The sequence below is a fragment of the Eptatretus burgeri genome, chromosome 6 (assembly GCF_056783735.1).
Source record: "Eptatretus burgeri isolate ZD-2024b chromosome 6, Ebu_testis_v1, whole genome shotgun sequence".
NCBI classification, from domain to species: Eukaryota; Metazoa; Chordata; class Myxini; order Myxiniformes; family Myxinidae; genus Eptatretus; species Eptatretus burgeri.
In genome coordinates this window covers 44193755-44212682 of record NC_140966.1, presented here as the reverse complement: position 1 = coordinate 44212682, position 18928 = coordinate 44193755, and the positions used below count along the sequence as shown (strand labels likewise).

The window sequence follows — 18928 nt, the reverse complement described above, 5'->3', positions numbered from 1 at the left end:
ACCACGAACGTGCGCTGGAATCCACTTGAGCATTGTTATTTAGCGGAGTGCGAAAGCTACCCTGTCATCGCCGAATGAGTCTAATCACACACTTGCGCTTCGAGCTACATACCAAACAGTTCTGACTGTCCCCCATTGCCTGGCATCTCCAATGACTACCGTGAGCATCCAGGGAGCTGACGGCAGTTGCGGCGGTTGTAGTGAGGTGGGGGAAATGCTGTGGCATCTACCGTTAGGTCGTTGAAACGTTGGGAGCGGTTGAAGCGATTGTGGTGATGAGGTCAAAGTGGTTGTAGTGGTTGTATTGGTTGTGGGGAATTTTATTTCATGTAGGGACTATGGTAAGGGTTGTAGCATCATGGTGAGCATGGTGAGGGTCTGAGGTGAGGCGTATATTGTTTAATGGTGTGCAGTTGTGTATGTTGTGTGGGGTATGTGTTCTGGTGTGTTATGTAATTAATAAGACATAATTAGAACTGTCACTTTATAACTGCTGGTAGTGATGACCGGATATGAAGTCGTCCTGCTTTGATGCAACTCCAATTTAATCGGACACCTAACGCTGACATTTATTATTATTCAGTTGAATTCATAATGCGATCAAAATAAATTCAATTCAAATCAAATGGAAGACCAAATAGGTACAGTCCCGCATTGGAGTAATTAGAAGGAACCCGAACAAAGAGCAAAGTTTAAGTCATCAGGAGGAACCTGGATAGGATTCACATTTCAGATACTACTCCTCCACCTTCAAACCCATCCAGGTGCAGTCAAGTGAGCCTTATTCAATGAAAAAAAAAACCCACAAATAACCCAGATCAAAAAAATTGAATAATTATGGTTGCCGGACCATGCAGCCAATCAGGTTGATATTTAAAACATATATTCCGTATCACTGCTGGATAATAATTGTCACATCAAATGATTAAGCAGTTCAAGAGAAATAAATTATTTTTAATTATTTTTGCTTAATCTAATATGGCTGCCAGACCATGTGACCCATGACGTCAAGTATATGAATGTTTTGTTCCTCATGGATAGGCGGTCATACTTGTAAAGTATTGCTTTGTTCTGTTCAGCCATTTCAGAGAAGATTTTTGAAGGTTTATTTTGTTTAAAAAAACAATATGGCTGCCAAATCACGTGACCGCTGACATAATTGTTTTTTTTTTTTTCTGTGGACCTTTTTTCTGTTTTTCAAGATGGAGTCATCAGGAGGAACCTGGATAAGATTCGTGTTTCAGCGAATACTCCACCACCCTCAAACCCATGCAGGCACAGCCAAGTGAGCCTTACAAAATATATATTGTAAGAATTCACTTCTCCTTAGACAGATAAAGAAAGAGAGAAACTTAAGAATGAAAGAGATAAAAGAGAGAAAAATGAAGAAAAACATTTTCTGTGTTTTTTTTTTTATCCCAAGATGACCCTCAACAAATTTAATACTGATCATATGTGGCGTTCATAATATGCAATTATGACGTCATAACGACAAAGACAATGGGGAAGCACGGTTCTTTATTGCTTACAATGTGTAAGCATACCCTCAAAGTTGATTTGAAAAACTTGATACTGCATGGGAATTTATTTTTTAATAATGTTTTTCGTTGCCCCATTTGAACAAAACTTGATACTGCACACCACAGGTGAATGGAAAGTAAGGTGGCCCTAAAATGTTTGTGCTATCGTGTCCCATTTTGGGAACATACATACATACATACAAGATGAGAGTTTTCGTAATATAGTCTAGATGACCCGTGAACCCGTTTGGTTCCTGTTGTGACAGCGGTTGATGAAAAAAATCATTTCAAGAAAAAAAAAAAGATAGCTCCAGCGAACTATACTGCTGAGGATGTTTGCATTGATCAAATTCTCCTGAAGAGTACTTGACTGAATCGGGAATTGATTTTTTAACAATTTTTTTCTGTAGCCCGATTTGAATGAAACTTGATACTGCACACCGCAGGTGAATGGTAAGGTGGCCCTAAAATTTTTGCGCATATATATATATATATATATATATATATATATATATATATATATATATATATATATATATATATATATATATATATATATATTGTTGCGGGCCAGCGGGGTCGGGTGATAAGACCACGAGGTGGGGAAGCTACGTCGATTCCCACCAGACTTCTCGGAATTGTAGGCCGTCGCTCATGGATAATTCCGTGACGCGGCTGGTCACTTAACCGACCGTGGACACCAATAACTCAACCGCATGACCTAGGGTCCTCCCGCCAATGGGTCAATTGGGTTACCTAATTAACCACACGGTTTAACCACAGGGGAACCATGCCCTCAATACGCCTTGTCCGAACCGGATCACTACCGGATTGGATCTCCTTTCCGGATCGGATGCAGCCGAGCAGCACTGCCAAGGATGTACCGGCTAGAAGGAACGGACCGTTGGGAATAAAGACCCTGCTAAACCTGGATTCGAACGATGCTGGACTAATGAGAGAAAAGCCAAAGGTGAGGTGGGAAGATTTCCAATGACAATTATTTATTTACAAGCGAGCAAGGAAAAGCATGTGGCACAGCAAAGATTTATTGGGGATGTAACGCAGGGAAAGAGGAGAGAGGTGTCGGGGGTGTGACAATTATACAAGCAACTTACGAAGCAGACACAGTGCAGACTTGATGCGAGATTATTCACAGTAACAATAAAAGATCTTCTACAGGCTTACTTAACAGACAGGCGCCAGCACACTCAGACACACACACACAGAAAAAGAAGAAACCCCAATGAAGAAAGGGACTTTTGCAGCTAGGAAGGGAGGGGGTTGAGGTTATAGCTTTCGGTTCCTGGGCGTTTCGGAGGGTGATGCTCCGTGGTGCGCTACCCGACAATAGTCGCGTTGTTCTGGCCACAGCCAAATGTGTGGAGATCGTGTTCAGAGGGCGAGGTTGGAGCAGTAGGCGGGACCAGGCAGGAGGCGGTTTGTCGAGGCGAGACATCAGCGGAGTCCAGAAGGAGGAACACTCCGCGTGAAGAACACCCACACCGAACACAACACTTCTTAACACCCACTACACGGAGGATTTCTCCGTGTTTTATAGAGCCCGAAGGTCGGGGGAGGGGCCATGCCGAATCCGATGTCATTGCCTGAGTCGGCATTCCGACTGGCCCCGACCCCTCACGTGGTCCGCCATCCTGGGCCGGGTTTCGGCCAGACACTGGTATCGCCCACCCACCTGGGTGCGAAAGCGTACGTGACATGCCGCACATGTCTGGCCTCGGGTAGATGGTGGAAGCTCAAAGCGCCAGTCTACTCCATAGTGCACGTTGCGATTTTGCCTCAGAAGTGATCGTTTGGGAGGGTACCGTGGGTTGTCATGCTGCGGTAAAGGCCCAGTCACACCTTGACGTTTTAGCCAGCAATGGCAACGTATTAAAATGTATGTAAAACGCTGGCTTACGTTGAACTTTTGATGTTTTTTTTAAAGATTCAGACGTATTCATAACGAGTTGGTCGTCTGCATAACATATTAGTAATGGACACAGAACGTTTTGTTGTGCAATGGCTAACTTATACCAACGAATGCTTAGCCTGTTGTCGGCCTTCCCAACCTATGCCCAACGATAGTCTAACTTATGCATAGCGCGCTGCACGCATCGCCGACGATGACGTGACGTAGCTTATTAAAAGGCTGCCGTAAAACAATTCAAATCATAACCGCCGCAGAAATGGAAGTGTCAACATCGCAGTCACACCTTGGCGATCTTGCCAGCATATGCCGACGTCTGAAAAATGCGTCTAACACGCTGGCGCACGTCGAATACGGTGTGGGTAAGTTTGGTATGCGTGAATAAAATGCGAAAGTACGCTATCATACGTCGTATTAAGTGGAGTACGTCTTGTAATTATAAACGTGTTAAACATTTTTTGACGTACTTGCCGTATGACACACGTTCTGCATGCGATGGGAATAAGTTGTACGCAGGATATGCGAACGTTGGCACACGTCGACAAAAGTTACTTGTAAGTTACTCATAAGTCGAAACACTCAAGGTAATGGATAGCGTCAGTGTTCCAGACTCCCTGTTTTTTTGTTTTTTTTTTCTTCGGTATGATGGTGATGTCGACACTTCGATTTCTAGTGCGGTTATGATTTAAATCGTTGAGCGGCAGCCTTTTAATTATATTATAACCGCACTAGAAATCGAAGTGTCGAGAATAAGAGGAAGAGGAAGAGAAAGAGGAAGAGGAAGAGGAAGAGGAAGAGGAAGAGAAAACTCCAGGGAGTCTGGAACACTGACGCTAACCATTACCTTGATGTGTTTCGACTTATAAATACCTTACAAGTAACGTGTGTCGACGTGTGTCAACAATCGCGTAACGTGCCTACAACACGTTACTCATAGGTTAGAAATAAGGTTCGGGAAAGCTAAACATTAACTCGACGTGTTTCGACTGATGAATACCTTACAAGTAACGTGTGTCGACGTGCGTCAACGATCGCGTAACGTGGCTACAACTTATGGCCAGCGTTATGCAGAACGTGTGAGTCATACGGTGGCATAAGTCTTAAAATTTCAAGCATGGAAAATTTGAGGACAACCAAAAAGTACAATGTTTAAAGCCAGCGTACTACGACATATGGCAGTGTTTTTCAGCATGCTCTCAATGTTATTAAAACTTACCCATAACGTATTCGATGTGTACCAGCGTTTTACACAAATTTTCCAAAAATCGGCATAAGCTGGCTAAAACGTCAAGGTGTGACTGGGCCTTAAGCGAGACGAGGGGCAAGCGAGGCAGATTTACCTCAGAAAAGAAAAGGGAAAAATGATTTAATTATCCCAATGAATAGCCCATCACAACGCACTCCCTTGTCCTCCCACTACACAAAAGGAAGGGGTCTATCAGCATGTATATTAATGACATACCGGTCTCGGGACACCTATCTGTTGGATGCATGCGGTTCCGAGAACTGCACCAATATATATATATATATATATATATATATATATATATATATATATATATATATATATATATATATATATATATATATGTTCAAACATACACAAAAACATACATACACAAAATGATATATATATATATATATATATATATATATATATATATATATATATATATATATATATAGCGTCCATAAATGAAAAAAACAAATGCAGGTGAGCGACCCGAGACAATGGGGAAGCACGGCTTGTTATACCTTATAATGTGAAAGCATACACACGCGTATATATATATATATATATATATATATATATATATATATATATATATATATATATATATATATATATACATATATAAAAACATATACATACGAAGTCCGTCTAAAAAGTAACGGGACTGAGCCTGCGGTGTGCTCCCCTTACACAACTTGAATGAACAGGTTGCGTAACAGTCTTTTCGCAACATTCCAGCAATATATATGACTGGTGATGGTTGACTGTGCTCATTGTGTGATTTTTTTACAGGTCGTGCTTTAAACGTTATCTTGTCTGAGTCGTCGCACTGAGTCGTGAGCAGACAGCCAATCTGTAGTTTCTTGCCAAACTTGGCAAAACACCTTCTGAATCCTTCGCAATGCTGCAGCAAGTCTACGGGGAAGAAACGATGTCACGTACATGTGCATTTCAATGGCACAAGAGGTTCAAGAGGGACTGGGGGAGGTTGAAGATGATCCATGGTCTGGAAGACCTTCAACAGGCAGAATGGCGGACCACATTGAGCGTGTGAAGGAGATGGTGCACGCAGTTCGTCGAATCACGGTGCGGATGATTACTGAGGAACTTTCCATCAACAAGGACACTGTCTGGAGCGTCATCACTGAAAATCTCGAAATGCGCAAGGTGTGCGCAAAGATGGTCACCAAGCTGTTGGCTGAGGACAAGAAACAGCAAAGAGTCACTGTCTGTCAAGACATTATCGAGTGCCTCGAGGACGTTCCAGACCTGCTGCTGCTCAGGAGAGTCATTACTGGTGATGAATCGTGCATATTCGAATACGATCTCGAAACCAAATGGCAGAGTCGTCAATGGAAAAGTCTGGCATCACCAAGACCAAATAAAGCAAGGATGTCGAAGTAGAAGGTCAAGGTGATACTCATCGCGTTTTTTGACATCAAGGGCATCGTCCACTTCGAGTTTCTACCACAGGGTCAAACAGTGAATCAATACGTGTACAAGGAGATTGCGCTGGCACCTCATGAGATCAGCCCGTGATAAGAGGAGGGATCTGTGGGAGAACAACACCTGGGTGCTCCACCATGGCAATGCCCCTGCTCACAGTGCCCTGAGCATCCGACACTTTCTGGCGGAGAGGAACTTGCCAACTCTGGAGCAACCCCCGTATTCGCCAGACTTGGCCCCTTGTGATTTTTTCCTATTCCCCAAGCTCAGGGCGGTGATCAATGGGCCCCAATTTCCTGATGCGGAGGCCATCAAAAGGGCCTTGATGACAGAGCTCCGCAGGATTCCAGAAGAAGCCTTTTGGGGGTGCATCGAAGCGTGGAAGAAGAGGATGGACAAGTGTGTGAGACTGGATGGAAACTATTTTGAAGGAGACAAGCTGTGATTTCAATATATATTTTTTGGAATAAAATTTTGGTGAAGTCAGCAGTCCCATTCCTTTTTAGACGGATCTCGTGTGTATGTGTATATATATATATATATATATATATATATATATATATATATATATATATATATATATATATATATATATATATATATATATATATATATATATATATATATATATATATATATATATATATATATATATATATATATACATATATATATATATATAAATATCCTTTTCTTCTTTCGGCTGCTCCCGTTAGGGGTCGCCACAGCGGATCATCCGTTATGATCCGCATAGTGATTTGGCACAGGTTTTACGCCAGATGCCCTTCCTGACGCAACCCTTACGCCTCTTACGACAAAGGGATATATATATATATATATATATATATATATATATATATATATATATATATATATATATATATATATATATATATATATATATATATATATTTTGTCGCGGATTCGCGCCCGCCGGCGTGCGAACGGCCACGTAACTCGAATCGCGGCACGTCGCCCACCGGACGGACAATCCAGTCGTGACCCTCTCGCACTAACGCCGGGAACCAGTCACGGGTGGACCTTTCGGTCTCACCGCGATCGAGCCAATCGGCCCCCGCGTGGGATAGGGTTGCTCGCAAAATTCGACCTACCTAAGTACCCACACGGAGGGTAGACCGGACGATCGCACCTCGCCGCAGGTCGACTTCGGACACGGGCCACTTAAGCGACCCGTTCCGTACTATCGGGATAACCGAGCGGTGTTATCGTCGGCCTCGACGGTTCGATTAATTATCGGGCGTATTCAGCCCACTACCAACCCTGTACGTGAAGCAAGATGAGGATTCAATGAAAGAAATGACTAAGCGAAGCGGGAAAACAGTTCAATAATAAGCACATTTATTTCGCGATGAACGGAAAGCACACATATACAATTCCACCAAAAGCACATGGAAAAGAAGAAGACAAAAAGCAAATGCGACAATGCAGATCTATCCGACTACCGGGCACTCGGCAACACTTATACAATTTTACTTCACAGACGGCGCCGACAACACACATTCCCAAAGCAAAAGAAAAGAGAACCACCCTCCAAGATGAGGGGGTAGGCGGGCCTGGGGCCGAGACCGTGTCAGGCCTACCCGTCTGATGAGACGCGGAGCGGCGGTGGTGCCTCAACTCCGCGGGCCTCGCGGACAGTGTCTGGTAGGGGGTGGGAAGGGGGCCCCCTTTTGTCGCACTATCTCAGCGCGGGGGGAAACAGGAGGGGGTTGCTGATGCTCGGGGAAAGGAGGATTTCACAAAAATCTTGGGTCCCGCGACGAGCGTCTCCACCTCGACCAGGTCGCGCCGTCAGCCTCCCTGGTGTGCAGCTCCCGGCACCGACGCGAGCACCCCCTCGTCTGCCTTCGCCGCCGCCGCCTCTCCACAGCTCCGTCCTCTTCGCTCTGACTCCAACTCCGAACTCTTCCTCCTGCGAACTTCCCAACTGCACTCAACTCCAACGCACACGACGACACTTTTCTGACGAACGCAGCCGCTTATATAAGCCCCGTGGCTTCGCCTTTGACCCCCTGCCTTCGACCTTTCACCTCGCTCCCCATTGGCCCGAGAAAAAGTGGGCGTGAATGCATTTTGATCCATGAATTTGCATATAGCGACCGCCCTCCAACGCCCTGGAGGCGGGGCCAAATCGCCCCTTGCTCACCGATTGGACGGAACAAAAGTGGGCGTGAGTCGTTTTTGATCCGTTTTTGGAGCGGAAAGTCCGTGGTTTTGTACACGCTGTTCGGCGCGCGCCCTGCACGAGTCCAATACCGGTACCCACAAGCGGCGCAAGAACGGTGGCGATGCGACGGTTGCGAGGTGTGACGGTAAAGGTCGTGGCTGTTGTGGTGAAGCGGCGTTGTGGTGGGTGGTTGATGTTGTGACGACTGTTGAGACGTGGTTGGTGGTGGTAATAATGGTGGTTGGTCCAAAATAAAGATAGTAAAAGAAAAACGGCTATCCTGAAGAGTCGCAGCACGCATAAATGACATGTATTCCCACTAGACCACGGGTTTGGGCCTAACTACACATATACTTACCGAGATATCTCACCGAAGGGACCTGAATGGTGGTTTGCGAATTTGGTCAACCACAACACTACCCCCTCCCCTTTTTACAGACTCGTCCCGAGTCGTCAAATTTTCGTGTGCCATCATGTGTAGTTTTCCCCTAGTACATTTTACCTACGGATCCCTGAGTGCGACATTCATGGTATTCGTGTCCCCAAAATAAATAACCTGAGGGCTGCGTAACTACCTAAACAAACTCACTCACATGGACGACTTAAATAAAATTGCCGGCGCTAAGACAGACATGCCGGGGGCGCACTCATATTTACAGTACATCTTAACCTTAACTTACAAATTTTACACTAAACCATGGCCCAGGATCAATGAACTCTGCAAAAGAAAAGCAGTTAGCAGGGAGCCAGGCTGCTCGCATGCAGTCTCTGGCTCAAAACAATGCAGGTGACAGGGAACGTGGCTGGCTGCTCACACGCAGTCCGAGGCCTTCCTTTTTGAACTGAACGCAGTGAACCACAACGGTGCATGGGCTGCACAAACGCAGTCTCCGTGCCAGCTCAAGTGGCACACGCAATAAACACAACGAGTGGATGGATGAATGGTTTGAACTGAACGCAGTGAACCACAACGGTGCATGGGCTGCACAAATGCAGTCTCCGTGCCAGCTCAAGTGGCACACGCAATGAGCACAACGGATGGATGGATGGACACAAACACGGTGCACGGGCCGCCACTGCAGGCCCGTGTTGTAGCTGCCAACAGGGCAGTTCTTGCAGCTTGCAAACTGTTGCCTTGCGGATCCTGGCGCACATGGAAATGAACAGGGGGGGGCAAAGCAAAAATTGAACGGGGCTGGTGAACGTGGGCAGTGGGCATGGCATGGCAAAGGCAGCAGGCAAACACAGCCCGCAGATGAACTGGCCGGCACAGGCTTTGAAGAAAAACAGCCAGCCGGCAGATGAAGTGGGCCAGCACAGGCCTTGCAGCACAGCAGCTGCAGACGATCCAGCCGGCACAGGCCTTGCAGCAAAACAACAGCTGCCGATGAAGTGAGCCGGCACAGGCCTTGAAGCAAAACACGGCCAGCCGATGAAGTTGGCCAGCCTTTGCCGTTCAGTGGAGGTTGGTGGAGGGAGTGCGGTGGTGCTGGCCACTTGGAAGGCGGGCTCGGACCTACCTCCCTGTCTCCCTCCCACCTATCGCCTTTGCCTGTCACTGTACATACCCACTCCCTTAATTTGTCAAACCCCAATTTAGCCCCAACTTAATTTTTTGTTGTTTTTATTTTTACTTCCCCACTATAAATCGTCCCCTAACCCCCTTTATCGTCTTTGTTCGGCTAACCTATCCTGTCACCTCGCCTACTCCCAACCCCTACGTTCCCTTCCAGGAGGGGAATAAGGGAGAGCTAGCGTCCTGTGTCGAGGCCCAACTCAAGCCTCAGAATGGCCTCCCCAGAGTTCGGCGATCTATAACCAAAGTGGGTCCAGCGGCTCACAACGACAGCGAGGGGATGGATGGTGCGGAGGGGTACATCTCCTAATCTACCCTAACCATTTAACTGTTAAACTACCCCGGGGCTTTCAACAAGCGCCTCTCGCTTAAAGTATTGGTTCTAACAACCCAGATTCCCGTCGCCTGTGTTGGTGTCCTCACAATTTCGGGCCTCGCCCCCCCAATTTTCTCTCCGTGCCCTCACACGGTCTCATGGCTGGGACACGTAGCTCCCTTTGGCAGGCACGACCCTCTGCCGATTCTCCGACGATGGCACCCCCGGGCACTACACTGCCTCCGAGCCTACCAGCTCCCTAACACCGGGGAGTGCCCCCCATGGCACCTCCCCTGAAACGCACACGTGGCAGGCTGGCTTCCCGGGCCCCTTTCCGTAGGTCACCCTTGCCCACAACACTGCCCACGCGGCTAATGGCGCCCCGGGCCCCCGCACCAAGCAGGCGCACCCGTGCCCACTACGCTATCCCGGCCCCCCATGGGCCCTTGGCCTACCGCGGCCGACTAGCCTGGTGCCCGGGTACCCACTCAGCGATACTCACCTTTCGCAGCCACGCCCCCAACCCGTCAACAGGGCTCCTGCACCCCTCCAAATGGGTTTCGAGCCTACATTCCCACCAACAGCAAAACGACCTCCATTTTTCAATTTGACTAACCCAGCTAACTCACTCTACACTGACCCCGGGGTCCCTTGGGCGGGAGTCACTCCTCCCCCCAATCACTCATCGCACCATGCATTCCCCATTCGCTCCACTCACACAGACCCGCTGGCCTCACTCACTCAAAAAGTACTCACCAACACACACACCGCTGAACTCTGCCATCCTCCTAACTACATCCCCTAACTAACTCGTGCTCCCACGTCGTCCCTTAAACTATAGCACGTTCCTTTTAACACTACGTAGCTAAACTACGTCCCCTCTACACATTCACTGTCTGTCACTGTCTCCAAAATAATCCCATAACTCAATTTCCCAACCTAAATCTGGCTACAATCCCTCTAACTAATCCATTCCACGGACTCCATGAGGACTTACCCCTGCCCCATGGAGTCGGTCTAACTAAGCTAACCCTTCCCCCTAACTAGTTTCCATCCTGTGCCCCGGTCAAGGGGGTCTTCCACCCCTTGCCCAGGAATCCTGTGCACCCGAAAGTGAGACTTGTTTTTTTTTTTTTTTCATGCGCAGCACCTGCGCGGCAACTCAGAGCTCGCGCACTTTACACCTGCCCGTGACGTCATGCAGCTGCACGTGTTCCTCGTCCCTCCTTGGACGGTACCATCCGGCAGGGATACCCCTCCTGCCGGATTCCAACCCCACGTGCAGCCATGGCGTCACCGTGCGCATAAAAAAAAAACAAGCCCCACGTCTCGAGGGGTTCCCCACGCGAACACATGTGCTTTGCCCGTTGGATCTTAACACACACGATCGCGTGGAGAACCCGTCCGGTCCAAATCCGTAGTCCTGCCTAAACTTTGTCCGTCCGCGGGATCGACAAATCCACCGCGTGCGTTTCCGGACCGGGACTTCACTCTCGCAAGCGAGCACGTGGTGGTCTCGTGCGTTGCACAGCACGGACCTCGTGCTCACTGCTGGGCGAACCCGGCACGGTCCCCGAAACAACTACAGCCGCTACTCGGCTTTCTTTCCTTACCTGTCGCCGTCGTCGCCATTCCACACACGCACTCCCGCGTGTTACGACGCTCACAGTCCATTCCATTACATTCACACCGGGAGACGCGGCTGCGTGCTCCCGCATGCCAACCGACATCTCCCTCACATACCGCTCTCTCACACACACGGTCTCCCTTGCATAACCCATACCACTCACACGTGGTGCTCCATTCACTCGTGCCTCACTCACACACGCGGGGGCACTCAACCGCGGTGCCTCATCCACACTGGCTGTTTCATCCACACACACGGCCTCTTCCACACACGGTGCCTCATCCACACACGGCGTGCTGGGAAGCACGTACTCCGGCACAGTCGCCACCACACCACTCACACACGGGGTCGCTTCCACACACGGGGACGCACTCACACCTTGCACCACACACACCGGGACAACCACACTGGGGATTCGTGTCCCCACAAGGGTCTCCGGGGCCTCTATACCCCCCAAGCTCTCCGTGCACCCGTCCACAGCACTCGTCCCCTCAACCTCGCAAAGCACGACCGAACCCACCTGGTCGTGACTCGCCTCAAGGGGGCATACTCCCTCCCCTCGTTCCTGGAGGAGGCTATCCCACTGCTCGCACCGGGTCTCTACCCAGTCCGCGAGCTCACCCCCATTGTCCTCCACTACCTCCGTGTGTGTGTGTGCGTCACTTACCCCGTCTTCATCGTGTAGTCTCTCCTCTATTTTTTCTATCTCCCGTGTCTCTATACATTTATAAGTTTCTGTTGTCCCCTCCTGTCTATTAGTCTCCGCTTCTTTCTGGCGTCTTTCCCTTATCTTTATGTAGGTCAACCTTGCTTTCTCTTTAAGTCGCTCCCGTCCTTCCCTGTTTTTCACTCCTTGCTCTTTCACGATCTCCACGTACCTCATCCTTGCTTTCCGTCTTAATTGTTCTCTTCTCTCCCTCGCAATTCCTTTCACCTCGTCTCTTGTCTCCCGTGTCTCTGTACATTTTCTCTCCTTGTTCCTTATTTCTGTCTCTTCCTGGTTCCTTTTTCCTTCCCATCTGAGTCGTTCTTTCTCTCTGAGCCCCATTAGCTGTTCGTTCTCCCTCCGGAGCTCCTCAATCTCCGTTGACTCCAGTCTCGCTCTCCGTTTTAGTTGTTCAATTTCACACTCATATAGTTGTTGTTTTCTCTCCCACTGTTCCTCCTGCTCTTTGTTTTCCAATCTCATTGTTTCTTTCAATTGGCTCATTTCCTTCCTGTGTTTCATTCGCTGTTCTCTCACTACTCTTCCTCGTTTCCTCTCCTGTCCTTCCTTCTCCAGTTTCACGGTTTTCTTCATTTGGTTCATCTCCATTTTGTGTTTCATTTGCTGCTGCCTAATTACTCTTCCTCGTTTCCTCTCCTGTCTTTCCTTATCCAGTTTCATGGTTTTCTTCATTTGGTTCATCTCCATTTTGTGTTTCATTCGCTGTTCTTTGTCTATCTCCTCGTACTCCAGCCTCAGCTTTTCTTTCAATTGGTCAACCTCAGATTCATGTTCTTTTTGTTTTCTATTCCATTGTTCCTCTCGTTCTTCCCTCTCCAATCTCCTTGTGTCCTTCAATCTCCTGATTTCTCCTTCCTGCTTCATTCCTTGCTCCTTCAACTTCTCCTCGTATTCCAACCTATTTTTTTCCTTTTGTCGTTCAGTTTCAAATTCATACTCTTTCAGTTTTTTATTCCACTGTCTCTCTTGTTCCTCGTTCTGCAATCTCATCGTTTCCTTCAATTGACGGATTTCTTTCTCCTGTCTCATTCCTTGTTCTTTGTATTTCCTATTCCACCGTCTTCCTTGTTCCTCATTCTGCAATCTCGTTATTTCTTTCAGTTGGCTGACTTCCTTCTCCTGTCTTATTTGTTCTTCCTTCATTACTCTTTTTTGCATCTCATTCTGCAATCTTGTGGTTTCCTTCAGTTGGCTGATTTCCTTCTCCTGTCTCATTCCTTGTTCTTTCAGTACTCTTTCTTGTTCCTCATTCTGCAATCTCATTATTTCTTTCAGTTGGCTGACTTCCTTCTCCTGTCTGATTCGTTCTTCCTCATTACTCTTTCTTGCATCTCATTCTTTAATCTGGCCTTCGCTTCCAGCTGTTCGATCTGTACAGTGTGGTTTCTTAAAGTTTCATTTTCCGTTCTCTTCCTTTCCTCTTTTAACACTCTCAGTTCGTTTTGTAGTTCCCTCTCTTTGTTCTGGTGTTTCTGTAACTCAAACTTTCTTTTCCAATTCCTTTCTCATCTCCGCACACTCCGACTTTGCTTTGGCTTCTACTTGTTCAATCTGCTCAGTGTGGTTCCTTAACGTTTCATTCTCTGTTCTCTTCCTTTCCTCTTTTAACATCCTCAGTTCGTCTTGTAATCCTCTTTCTTTGTTTTCGTGTTTCAGTATCTCAGAAGTTTTTGTTTCTAATTCCTTTCTCAATTTGCGTGCTTCTTCACTTATTTCATCTCTTCTTTCCACCGCTTCCCTCCTCAATTCGTCCCTTTTTTTACTGTATTCATTTAGTTTTTTCTGCCATTCCTTTCCCATTCTAATCTCCCCTTCCAGGATTTCTCTTTTAAACTGGCTTGCCCTTACCTCTCGCTTCAGTAGTTCCAATTCTCCATCTTGTTCGCGTTTTTCCTTTTCGAGCTTTGTTTTCCTTTCTCCTTCCTCCCTCAATTCTCCCTGCAGCTCTTCGAACTGTTCTGACTTTTCCAGCAATTCCTCCGCCCTTTCCTCGAGCTGTCTCTCTCCTCTTTTTATCTTCCATTCTAGGCTTTCTCTTTCCTGATTGCCTGTTCTTATCTCTTCCTTCAATTGTTCCAACTCCCCATCGTGTTCACATTTTTTCTCTTCCAACTGTATTTCCCTCACTCTCTCCTCCAGTTCTTTGAACCGCCTTGCTTGCTCCAATAATTTTTCCATTAATTGTTTTACTTCCAAGTCGTGCTCCTTTTGTTTCTTTTCAAGCTCGGTTTTCCATTCTTCCTCCCATTGTTTCCTTTCCTGGGAGATACCAATCTGCTGTTCCTCTATTCTTTTGTTCAGTTTGCTCTTCGCATATTCCAACTGACGGGTATAAAACACTACCAAATTCTTTTTCCCACGTAATTTGTCGACTCTATTGGCCAAGTCATGTTTTTGCCACCGAATTCGTTCCAGTAAATCATCCAATCGCTGTGTCCCCCCGTACACGTAATTTTTCTGAAGCGCGTCTGCGTGCCGTTGTGACTCGTCCACTCCACGTTGCACCTCCTCGATATATTCTTCATAACGCTTCACCTTTTCCAAGACATCCCCCAATTGTGCCTGAAGCCTGCCAATGCTCGCATAGTCATCCTGCCATGCCTGTCATGGCACATGCCGTGACCACGTGCCTTGAACCGGTGACTGGGAGCTCACGCCTCGTGCTGTGCCATTAATATCAGCCCGCTCCGTGCTGCCATTGTGCGACTCCGTTTGCCGGCAAAGTTCGTGCTCAAGCCGCTCCCACTGACCACAGTTAGTGGTGGGGTTATAATTATAAAAAGAACCGACCTGGGCCATGGATCCTACATGACGACACATACCTAATACCCCCGGCTCCCGCTCGCCTTGAGACGCCATCTTGCTTCTCTTAAAGGGTTAATTTAGCTCGCTCGTAATTTGGAGGGAATCGGGGGTCGCTCCTCTCACCCCTGGACCGATTCCCGTGAATTTAGCCGGAGACAGGAGAGCCCGTTTTGCCGTTCTCCGTTACCAGTGCGGTGAGGAGGGCGATGGGTTTATATCGCACGACCTGACACCAGTGTCGCGGATTCGCGCCCGCCGGCGTGCGAACGGCCACGTAACTCGAATCGCGGCACGTCGCCCACCGGACGGACAATCCAGTCGTGACCCTCTCGGACTAACGCCGGGAACCAGTCACGGGTGGACCTTTCGGTCTCACCGCGATCGAGCCAATCGGCCCCCGCGTGGGATAGGGTTGCTCGCCAAATTCGACCTACCTAAGTACCCACACGGAGGGTAGACCGGGCGATCGCACCTCGCCGCAGGTCGACTTCGGACACGGGCCACTTTAAGCGACCCGTTCTGTACTATCGGGATAACCGAGCGGTGTTATCGTCGGCCTCGACGGTTCGATTAATTATCGGGCGTATTCAGCCCACTACCAACCCTCTACGTGAAGCAAGATGAGGATTCAATGAAAGAAATGACGAAGCGAAGCGGGAAAACAGTTCAATAATAAGCACATTTATTTCGCGATGAACGGAAAGCACACATATACAATTCCACCAAAAGCACATGGAAAAGAAGAAGACAAAAAGCAAATGCGACAATGCAGATCTATCCGACTACCGGGCACTCGGCAACACTATTACAATTTTACTTCACAGACGGCGCCGACAACACACATTCCCAAAGCAAAAGAAAAGAGAACCACCCTCCAGGATGAGGGGGTAGGCGGGCCTGGGGCCGAGACCGTGTCGGGCCTACCCGTCTGATGATGAGACGCGGAGCGGCGGTGGTGCCTCAACTCCGCGGGCCTCGCGGACAGTGTCTGGTAGGGGGTGGGAAGGGGGCCCCCTTTTGTCGCACTATCTCAGCGCGGAGGGGAAACAGGAGGGGGTTGCTGATGCTTGGGGAAAGGAGGATTTCACAAAAATCTTGGGTCCCGCGATGAGCGTCTCCACCTCGACCAGGTCGCGCCGTCGGCCTCCCTGGTGTGCAGCTCCCGGCACCGATGCGAGCACCCCCTCGTCTGCCTTCGCCGCCGCCGCCTCTCCACAGCTCCGTCCTCTTCGCTCCGACTCCAACTCCGAACTCTTCCTCCTGCGAACTTCCCAACTGCACTCAACTCCAACGCACACGACGACACTTTTCTGACGAATGCAGCCGCTTATATAAGCCCCGTGGCTTCGCCTTTGACCCCCTGCCTTCGACCTTTCACCTCGCTCCCCATTGGCCCGAGAAAAAGTGGGCGTGAATGCATTTTGATCCATGAATTTGCATATAGCGACCGCCCTCCAACGCCCTGGAGGCGGGGCCAAATCGCCCCTTGCTCACCGATTGGACGGAACAAAAGTGGGCGTGAGTCGTTTTTGATCCGTTTTTGGAGCGGAAAATCCGTGGTTTTGTACACGCTGTTCGGCGCGCGCCCTGCACGAGTCCAATACCGGTACCCACAAGCGGCGCAAGAACAGTGGCGATGCGACGGTTGCGAGGTGTGACGGTAAAGGTCGTGGCTGTTGTGGTGAAGCGGCGTTGTGGTGGGTGGTTGATGTTGTGACGACTGTTGAGACGTGGTTGGTGGTGGTAATAATGGCGGTTGGTCCAAAATAAAGATAGTAAAAGAAAAACGGCTATACTGAAGAGTCGCAGCACGCATAAGTGACATGTATTCCCACTAGACCACGGGTTTGGGCCTAACTACACATATACTTACCGAGATATCTCACCGAAGGGACCTGAATGGTGGTTTGCGAATTTGGTCAACCACAACAATATATATATATATATATATATATATATATATATATATATATATATATATATATATATATATATATATATATATATATATATATATATATATATATATATATATATCTACTTGCTTATTGGACTATTCTGTGAATTGTCTCAGAACGAGAAGTTTGCTCTTCAAACATTTTGCATGTTCTTTATTGTACTCCTAATCGAGTGGGAAGACGTTAAGTGGGAGGAAAAGGAAAAACATAATTATGATAATTTGAGAAGCAAAGCATCGTCTGAAATATAAATATATCACGGTCTATCGCTTCCAATTAGTCTTCAGCCCAGCTGGAGACATCGTGTGGATCCTGTCAATCCATTGGGAACCTTTACTTCTCAATGATTGGATGCATTCCTTTTGTGTTCATATGTTTGTCTGGACATGAAGCAAGTCAAATGATTTTGGGATCGAAGCTAAAAGTCAAGGGACACACAATTCTTTTTCTTGGACACACGATAGGAAACGCCTTCATAGATTGAGTAAAATGGACAAGTCAAATATAAAACGATTAAAAACGATGAAAGTGATACATTTATGATGTGTGCAATACCAGGGATTGTTTATGTCGAGGGCAGTCTTTCCTGTAAGAAGTGTAAATAATTAGCTGGCATTATGATTGATATTAATCGGCTGAAAGAATTAAAAGCTCCTCTGAAAGAAGTATCAGAATGTGAAAATCTATGGATTATCGTTGGGTAATCAAACGAAAGACACAAATACTTCATTGGAGTTATCAGAAGGAATGCAAAGATGGAGTCATCAGGAGAAACCTGGGTATGATTTGGGTTTCAGCCACTACTCCACCACCCTCAAACCCATGTAGGCACAGCCAAATGAGCCTTACAAAATATATATTGCAAGAATTCACTTCTCCTTAGACTGATAAAGAAAGAGAGAATTAAATAAAGCGAGATAAAAGAGAGAAAAATGAAGAAAAAGAAAGAAAAAAAAAGCAAGAATTACAATTAACGAGTGCATGCCCGTAGATGCGTGGCCGTACATGCAAACCCCCCCTCCCCCGCAAAAAAACTCAAACCGCGTGCCAGAAACAACCACACAATCCGTTCCTTCGCTTTCACGTGCCCGTACGTGCGTGGCTTTACGTGCAAATATATATATATATATATATATATATATATATATATATATATATATATATATATATATATATATATATATATACTTTAAAACCGCTTGCCAGAAACAACCACACAAGCCGTTCCTTCGCTCTCGCGTGGCCGTACGTGCGTGGCCGTACGTGCATGGCCGTACGTACAAAAAATTTTTTTTTTTTTTAAACTTTCAAACCGCGTGCCAGAAACAACAAACACACAGGCCGTTCCTTCGCTCTCACGTGCCCATACGTGCGTAGCCGTACACGCAAAAAAAACAACTTTCAAACAACCACACAGGCCATTGCTTCGCTCTCATAAACGACGACTGGATTGGGGCATTGTGTTTATCTATAAATGCGAATAAGAAATCGAGAAATTATTAGAATACAGTAAGTCATCACTATCCAAAAGTAGTGCGTGCCCGTACGGAATGTTCACATCATTCCACGAATTATCGTTTGCATTGAAGTAACAACTGCTGTGA

The 18928-nt window shown here is 47.3% G+C and overlaps 1 protein-coding gene and 1 long non-coding RNA gene across 4 annotated transcripts in view; one reads left to right on the top strand and one right to left on the bottom strand.

Annotated features, from left to right (window-relative positions):
• The window catches only part of LOC147024659 (uncharacterized), a 73466-nt gene that overhangs the window by 38656 nt on the left and 15882 nt on the right, over positions 1 to 18928 (top strand). Inside the window, exon 3 of one of the 2 annotated variants that reach the window (XR_015059122.1) lies at positions 1203 to 1285. The exons of the other annotated variant lie outside the window; for it this stretch is intronic. This is a non-coding gene — a long non-coding RNA (uncharacterized LOC147024659). The remainder of the gene's footprint in view (positions 1 to 1202; positions 1286 to 18928) is intronic. 2 annotated transcript variants of the gene reach the window in all.
• LOC147024660 (myeloid-associated differentiation marker-like protein 2) overlaps positions 1 to 18928 on the bottom strand; it is a 48441-nt gene that overhangs the window by 28637 nt on the left and 876 nt on the right. The window lies entirely within an intron of this gene.